The sequence below is a fragment of the Triticum dicoccoides genome, chromosome 5A (genome assembly GCF_002162155.2).
Source record: "Triticum dicoccoides isolate Atlit2015 ecotype Zavitan chromosome 5A, WEW_v2.0, whole genome shotgun sequence".
NCBI classification, from domain to species: domain Eukaryota; kingdom Viridiplantae; phylum Streptophyta; class Magnoliopsida; order Poales; family Poaceae; genus Triticum; species Triticum dicoccoides.
Genome location: NC_041388.1, coordinates 677,293,846 through 677,302,544, shown reverse-complemented (window position 1 = coordinate 677,302,544; position 8,699 = coordinate 677,293,846).

The following is an 8,699-nucleotide window of genomic DNA, read 5'->3' as shown; positions in this document are numbered from 1 at the left end:
CTCGCCTAAGTGTTTAAAAATCCTACCGAGTGGAGAGCAAACCTCCCACCCCGAGGCTTAGCTACAGCCCAGTGCTCGCCTAAGTGTTTAAAAATCCTACAGAGTGGAGAGCAAACCTCCCACTCGGGGGCTTAGCTGCGGCCCAGTGCTCGCCTAAGTTTGAAAAAATCCTACCGAGTGGAGAGAAAACCTCCCACTCGGAGGCTTAGCTGCGGCCCAACGCTCGCCTAAGTTCGGAACACAACCCAATCCGCAAGGACGACGAGGCGCAAATCGACTGCTACCTTCTCCTTCGGAGTTACACCACAAATATAAGGTTATTCCGAGTGAAGATCAAGTTCCACTCGACGGATCAATCCATGAAGATATTCAACGAGAAATCAAGTTCAGATAAGGCCTAAAGGTCCCAGACCTCAGATCAAAGTACTCGAGCCCTCGGCTCGACAGAGTTTAACGGTTACAAAATCCACTCGGCATTCCGAGGCAAATTTAAAGCGAAGCATAAAAGTTTTTCATTCCTCAAGCAGAGGACTGGAAGGGGCGACGAACTCGTCCAAGTCGATCCCGTCTGCAATACGAGTAGCAGCAGCGATGAAAGTCTCCATGAAGTCTTGAAAGTTGTGCTTCCTGGTATTGGCAACTTGGATGGCGGCCAGCTTTTCTTCTCGCGCCTCCTTGCAATGGACACGGACCAGAGACAGAGCGACATCAGCACCACATCTAGCAGAAGATTTCTTCCATTCCACCACTCGACCCGGGACTTCATTCAGTCGAACCATCAGGGACTCGAGGTCGTTCTGAAGCGTCGTTCCAGGCCAGAGTGATGTGTCGATCCGTGACATCACAACCTTCAGCCGAGCAAGATGGTCAACAACGCTGGTAACACGAGACTCCAGTCGGAGCACGTTCATAGCAGCCTCGTCCTTCACGAGAGAATTGGCGGGATCCAAGCCTGGCTCCACTCGACTGGTTTCCTCTTCGAAGCTCTGGCAGAATTCTGCAAACACGATTCAAGAATAAGACAGTGGCCTTACACAGGCTTGGTAACTACAAGACAGCCGGGTCGGAGTAATTACCTTCGAGCATGACGAACAGCTTCTTGGCGAGTCCACCGAGATAAGCCTCCAGATCGTTTACCTTCCCCGCCAGCTCACCCGCCTGGTCGTGCAGAGCCATCTTGTCGTTCTTCAGTCGGCTGACCTCTTGATTAGCTGTCTCGAGGGCAGTTTTCAGTCTGGAGTTCTCCTGTTCAAGAGTTCCGACCGAAGCCAGTTTCTCTTTTGCAAGCTTCGTTTTGCTCAAGGCCTCCTTCTGTGCTTCGGCAAGATCTTGATCCTTCTTCTTCAGAGCTTCCTCCAGTTTATCTACAGAATGTCGAGTGAACTCAACATTAAGAACGGGCAAGAAAGGAAAGTCACTCGTCAAGAATGAGAAACCTCACCAGCCATACCTTTTGCTTCGTCTCGCGCCTTCTGCAGGTTCTATTGAGTGAGCTTCAAGTCAAGGTTGAGCTGGATCTGTTTGTTCTCCAACTCAGTGTAGAGAGCCACAAGTTCACAGGATTTCTGCAAAAATCAGTCGACAGAGGTCCAAGATAAGTTGCTTCCGAGTAACCAAGAGACAATGATGGCATTTCTAAGACTACAACTGAATCAAAAACATTCAACAGTAGTCTCGGGGACTACACCCAGTGGGTGCACTCAGCGTGCCCCACTGGTTTTGAAAAAAAAAATTGACTGCCCGCAGTCGACCGGATACAGTTTCATTCGACATGGCCTGGCCAGACCGAGTGAAGAAGTAAAATTACAGCAACACAATATAAAGACTACAGTCGACTGCCAGCAGTCCACCGTAGTCTCGGGGACTACACCCAGTGGGTGCACTCAGCGTGCCCCCACTCGACCAAAAAACTTAACAGAAACACCCAGTGGGTGTACAGATTTAAAGATCTTCGGAAAAGAGATTCTTCAGACAGCATACCCTAACAGAACAAGCAGTGAATCGACTAACCTGGACGTTACTCTGAAGAGCTGAACTCGCATCATAAGCCGCTTGGCTGGCTTCTCAAACCACCTTGACCTGCTCCATCATGATGCCTGCCTGGCGTATAGCTTCCTTAGCTGCACCCACTTGGTCCTCAGGGATGTGGTGTGTGGCGAAGAGCGAAGGAGGATTTACGGTCGACGTCGAGGGCCGCACACTCGTCAGAGGATCGACGAAAGTCACAGAAGCCCGTGTAGTATCGCCATCGTCTCGAGCTACGGCCTCAGGCGCCGGAGTTGATTGTGGGGTCTCGCCAGCCGACGCTTTCCTGTTCCGCCTCACTCTCAGCGGCGCTTCGTCTTCGTCGTCAGGAAGGTTAATAACATGAGGAGGAGCTACGAGAAAAATTCAATCGACCAGAGTTATAAGAAATCGTCAGTCGATTCAAGGCAGAACATTAGTAATCATACCAGGATTGGAAGTAACAGCATCTTCCATTTCTTGATCATCGTCCTTGGCGGAGATCTCAGAAGTAGCAGCACTGCAAATTTTGAAAGACAGTCAGTCGGCTCAGTGGATCGACCAAGGATCCGTCCACGGTCGACAAAGGAGAACAAGTTCTATCATTACCCAAAAATGGTGGGGACAGTCATCCTCATCTTGGGCAGAGCCTTGGGTGGCTTAGACGGTGCTGCGCGGGGGTGCTTGGGAGCTTTTTCAGTCGGCGCTGGAGAAGAGGTCCGAGGGCGCTTCGACGACTGCCCAACGGGAGCAGTCGCCTTACCACGTTCCCGCGCAGGGTCGTGTGTAAGCTTGTATCGCCTTTCCGAGCGGGGAGGTTCAGCTTCCTCCTCCTCCTCCTCTTTGCTGGAGTCGACGTCGTCGTCTCCCTCTCCTTCGCCGTCAGATTCCCACTCCCCCTGTTCGTCTCCGCTTTCGCCTCCGCTCGCCTCCCCTTCTTCGGCCTGCTCCTGTGCTCCATTGGGTAACGAGTACATCTCTGTAGTTGCCTGGAGAATAGCAGACAAGTCGAAAGTCAGTCGACCGATTCAAAGAGAGCAAATGAAGAAAGCAAGATCTCAGTCGGGAACACAAGGACAGACCCGGTCCACATCGTATGTACTGTCAAGCGGGGGAACCCTCCTGGCTCCTCGGGGGTTGTCTTTGTTCCCTGTGATGCTCGACAGCCACCCTTCCAGCATCTCATCAGTGACCTCCTCTGGGTGAATCCGAGTGGTGTCGTCGAGACCCGAGTACAGCCACATAGGGTGGTCACGAGCCTGAAGCGGTTGGATGCGCCTCCGAAGGAAGACCTCCAGAAAGTCCATGCCCGTCACGCCCTCTCGAACAAGCTGAACCACTCGACCAACCAGCACCTTGACTTGCGCCTTTTCCTCCGGCAGCACTTTTAGAGAAGTGGGTTTTTGAGCTCGGTCCAGAGAGAAAGGGGCAAGACCAGTCGACTCCCCTGGGGTCACCTGGTTTTGGCAATAAAACCAGGTCGACTGCCAACCACGGACCGACTCGGGAAAAGTGATAGACGGAAAAGGACTTTTTCCCCTCATCTGGATCGCCAGGCCCCCGCACAGCTGGATCACTTGCGTCCGTTTGTCACTCGACTTGGCTTTCTTTACCGATTGAGAACGACAAGTGAAGATGTGTTTAAAGAGTGGCCAATGAGGGCGGCAACCCAAGAAACTTTCGCACAAGGAAACGAAAGCCGCAAGATACACGATGGAATTGGGAGTGAAATGGTGGAGCTGCGCTCCGAAGAAGTTCAAAAAGCTCCGGAAAAAAGGATGAGGAGGTAGAGAAAATCCGCGATCGATATGGGTGGCGAGGAGGACGCACTCACCGTCACGAGGTTGGGGTTCGACTTCTCTCCCCGGGAGACGCGCAGCTTCATGGGGAATGACTCCCCCCTCGACCATGTCGTCAAGATCTTCCTGCCGAATCACCGACGGCATCCAGTCGCCCTGGATCCAATCCCTGGGCAGAGCAGTCCTCGAGGAAGATCCGCCCCGAGCAGACTTCTTCCCCTTCCCCTGCACCGCCGCCTTCTTCACGCGCTCCAAAGCCGACATCTTGTCTTTCACCATCATCGCCGGCGAGGCTCGAATGGACCTACGGCGATAGGGTGAGAGCGGAGGTGGAAGAAGACCTTGTGGGGGGGAGGAGGAAAGGCGAGAGCACACCGTTGGGGAGCCCCGAGCCGGCAACTTATAAGGAGCCACTTTCGAGTGGCTGACCGGTAGGCCCAGGCGATCCTGTCAAATCCCGCAACAGGCGCGCGTGCGGTATGTGGCGAAAAAGGTGGCGCGGGGATTGAGGAGCTTCCATCCTATCCCATCCGATTATTACGGCCGCCCCCGTCCCGCTCGCTTCCCGAAATTCAAATCCCGCGAAATCCGCGGGCTGCGGAACAACCCATCAAGCAGAAGATCCCGCTCGTGCCGGCGCTCGGTATTTCACAAGTAAGGAAATTCACTCGACGAGAGACCAAGAATGGATCAAGGTGACCGAAAGAAGTCGACAACGTCATCCGTGACGATTGATCCAGTACAAGACATTCATATAACGCTAAGGACCGGACGGAAGGACCCCCAACTCCTTCCCCACTTGAACCTCGATCCATTCGGGGGCTAATGATGAAGCTATGTGCCTAGGGTAGGGGCATGGACCTGTCCTAAGAGCCCTACCCAAGGACATCCCTAGAAGAAGTCACCCTTCAATCGACTTGAAGGTATCCCACTCGACGAATTCAAAACACTCGACCAGGAAGCTACCACTCGACCGCAAAGCCAACCACTCGACTGATAGGAGATCTAAAGTCACTCCGTAAGCAAACGGTCGGCCATTAAGTAGTCTTTATGGTCATTATAGCACTTTATTAGGGACGTTACCAGTAACGCCCAGTCTTAATGTATTTTAACCCTGCATTACTGAGGGTCGGAGGGGTCTGGCGAACTCTATATAAGCCACCCCCCTCCTCAGTAGCAAGGGTTCGCACCCCTGGAATTCATACACACATAATCCAATCGACCGCCTCCGGGCACCGAGACGTAGTGTTGTTACTTCCTCCGCGAAGGGCCTGAACTCGTACATCCTGGTGTGTTTACAACTTCTCCATAGCTGAGATCTAGCCTCTCCATACATACCCCCTACATCACTGTCAGATTTAGAACCACGACACATAACTCATCAATTACATTAGTATAATCTGGACTAATATATAAGGGAAACCGAATATGCACAAGACAGTAACACTCACTTGAAGTTGTAAGGAAAGAGTATTATATCTTTGTTTTCATTTTTTTGAATGATCGTAGCAAGATGGCCTCGGTATCTTCAGGATGATGTTCAACCTCAGTTGCATCTATGAGATATGTGTTAACGAACCCAATATCAGTGATTTGTCTTTTCTTCAATTCGGCGATCTTCAATCTGCATAATATAGTGAGGATAATTATAAATACATGCAATGAAAGAGATGAGCTATATAGAGAGACTTAATGACAGAAGTAGTAGTACTTACAGACAGTAGCAGGTGACCGTTGTTTTATCGAGGGCCAATTGATTGAAAAACTGATAGAACTCCTCAAATGGAATAGGCAACCGTTCAATTCCAATGAGGTCATGCTCCGGTTTAACTCTCGCATACAAAGTACTCCTCCCCCCAGACTCTCTGCAGATTTTCAAGTACCAATCATGTAATCTTCGCATCATCGTTGTTAAAGATTTTTCATCTTTGACGAGAGGCTTCCCGTACTCGTATCTGTGTATCTGCACCTCCATGGGATCATAATGTACATCGTCGGGCAGGTAATCGTCAACATTGCAATAACCGGGCACCATCCTCGGATCGACGATGTCGCTAGGCACCTTGAGCAGGGGGCACGATTGCTTCGCTTGTTCGCCGAGCTGGGCAATTTGTTTCCCAGCTGCTCGTCGTTCTTTCAGCCTTTGATCACTGACTGTACTTCCCGACCGCTCCGCTTCGGCCCATGTCTTTGCAATAATGCGCTCATAGTTGCCTTTCGGCGGAGACTTGAGTGGTTTTGCCAGGGCAGCCAGAGTGCGCTTCACTTTCACCGGATCTACCTTCTCCTCTGGAGGTGGATGTCTCTTTGCTTTCAACCCTTTAAACCAGTCATCCACTTCGGTTCGCGCGATCTTCGCGTTCTCCTCCGGGGTCCTCTCGTATGGTAACTTCTGTGGACTCTTCAGAGAAGGACCGAATCTGTATGTCCTCCCGCCTCTGGTTGTACTGATAGACGCCGGCCGAGCAGACGGAGCGGTTGTCTTCTTTACTTTCTTACGAGGCGGAGGAGAAGGACTATGACGCGCCGGAGCAGCTGCCGGAGCGGCGGCGGGTCTCTTCCGCCCTTGCTGACGAGGCGGAGAAGGAGGAGGCTGGCTGCTCGGGCGCGCCGGCGCAGGCGGAGAAGGAGGCGGAGTGCCGCCACGCGCCGGAGAAGGAGCCGGCCGAGGGCCCTGATCGTCACTCGCCGGAGGAGGAGGCGGTGGAGGAGGCGGAGTGCCCTGACTCGCCGGAGGAGGAGGAGGCGGAGGCGTCCAGTTCGGAAGGTTGATGAGCTCCTTCTGCCAGCTCCCCCCGTTGCAGCATCACCGTATTCAGGGGGCACATAGTTGTCATCGTACTCTTCTTCTTCGCCGTCTTCCATCATAACCCCTATTTCTTCGTGCCTCGTCCAAACATTATAGTATGGCATGAAACCCTTGTAAAGCAGGTGGGAGTGAAGGACTTTCCGGTTAGAGTAAGACCTCGTATTCCCACATTCAATGCATGGACAACATATAAAACCATTCTGCTTGTTTGCCTCAGCCTCTTCGAGAAACTCATGCACGCCCTTAATGTACTCGCGGGTGTGTCTGTCACCGTACATCCATTGCCGGTTCATCTGCGTGCATTATATATAATTAAGTGTCCAAATTAATAGAAGTTCATCATCACATTAAAACCAAAGTGCATACATAGTTCTCATCTAACAACATATAGCTCTCCAGAGCATCTAATTAATTAAACCATACATTGAAACTATGTAAAACATTTCAATGCGAAAACAAATGCGATCATAATCGCAACCAAGGTAACAATTGATCCAACGGCATAATGATACCAAGCCTCGGTATCAATGGCATATTTTCTAATCTTTCTAATCTTCAAGCGCATTGCATCCATCTTGATCTTGTGATCATCGACGACATCCGCAACATGCAACTCCAATATCATCTTCTCCTCCTCAATTTTTTTTCCTTCAACAAATTGTTTTCTTCTTCAACTAAATTTAACCTCTCGACAATAGGGTCGGTTGGCATTTCCGATTCACATACATCCTACATAAATAATATCTATGTCACGTTGGTCGGCATAATTTTCATAAACAATAAATGAACCAATAGTTATAAAGATAATATATATACCACATCCGAATCATAGACAGGACGAGGGCCGACGGGGGCGGATACCAAAACCATCGCACTATATAAGATGCAATAATAAAAGTAAGAAAATAATACAAGTATCTATGTAAACATGCAAGTAAGAATATTTTTCCTTTCAGAAAGAAGATAAAACAAGAGGCTCACCACGGTGGTGCCGGCGATGAGCTCGGCGCGGGTGATCGACGGTGGTGAAGACGGGGACGGGGCGTGACGGACCGCTAAACCTAGACAAATATTATGAAAAATGGAGCTTGGAGGTCGAGCTTGGAGAGGAGAAAGCTTAAGTAGTGTGGCTCGGGCATTCCACTGAACACCTTGTGTGCATAGGAGGTGAGCTAGAGCACCACCAAGCCCTCTCCCCCTCGGCCAGAGAAAAACAGAGCACTGGGGTGCTCTGCTCGCGAGCGAGGGGTATATATAGGCACCTCATTGGTTCCGGTTGGTGGCATGAGCCGGGACTAAAGGGGAGCCTTTGGTCCCGGTTCAAGCCACCAACCGGGACCAATGGTGGTGGGCCAGGAGCGAGGCCCATTGGTCCCGGTTCATCCCACCAACCGGGACCAAAAGGTCCAGATGAACCGGGACCAATGGCCCACGTGGCCCGGCCGGCCCCCTGGGCTCATGAACCGGGACCAATGCCCACATTGGTCCCGGTTCTGGACTGAACCGGGACTAATGGGCTGAGCCGGCCTGGACCAAAGCCCTGTTTTCTACTAGTGACGTAGCTCCGCCACTGCCCACAGCCTCACGACCCCACTAGTCATCCTCTCCGAAAGCGGCTATGAACACTGGCGGAGGCCTCCGGTGGGCAGGGTATGGCAGCCGCCACCTTGATTCTGAGGAGAAAAAAAATGTATACATATGTACTCCCTTCATTTTTAAATATTTGTCTTTTTATATATTTCGAATGGACTACCATATACGGATGTATATAGACATATTTTAGAGTGTAGATTCACTAATTTTGCTCCATATATAGTTACTTGTTGAAATCTTTAGAAAGACAAATATTTAGGAACGGAGGGAGTATGTTACAGCCTCATTAGTTGGTTTTGACCGCTCGCATTTTACGCTAAAAGGAGAGATGCGCCGATGCATCCAGCTAGTTGGGCCAGGAATTGATCGAGCGCCCACGCACGAAGCAGCAAACGATCGAGGTTCCCTAAAAAAAGCAAACGATGGAGGTTCCCCTAAAAAAGCAAACAATCGAGGCGTCGAGCCAAACACTATGCTATGCTTGATCAGGGTCG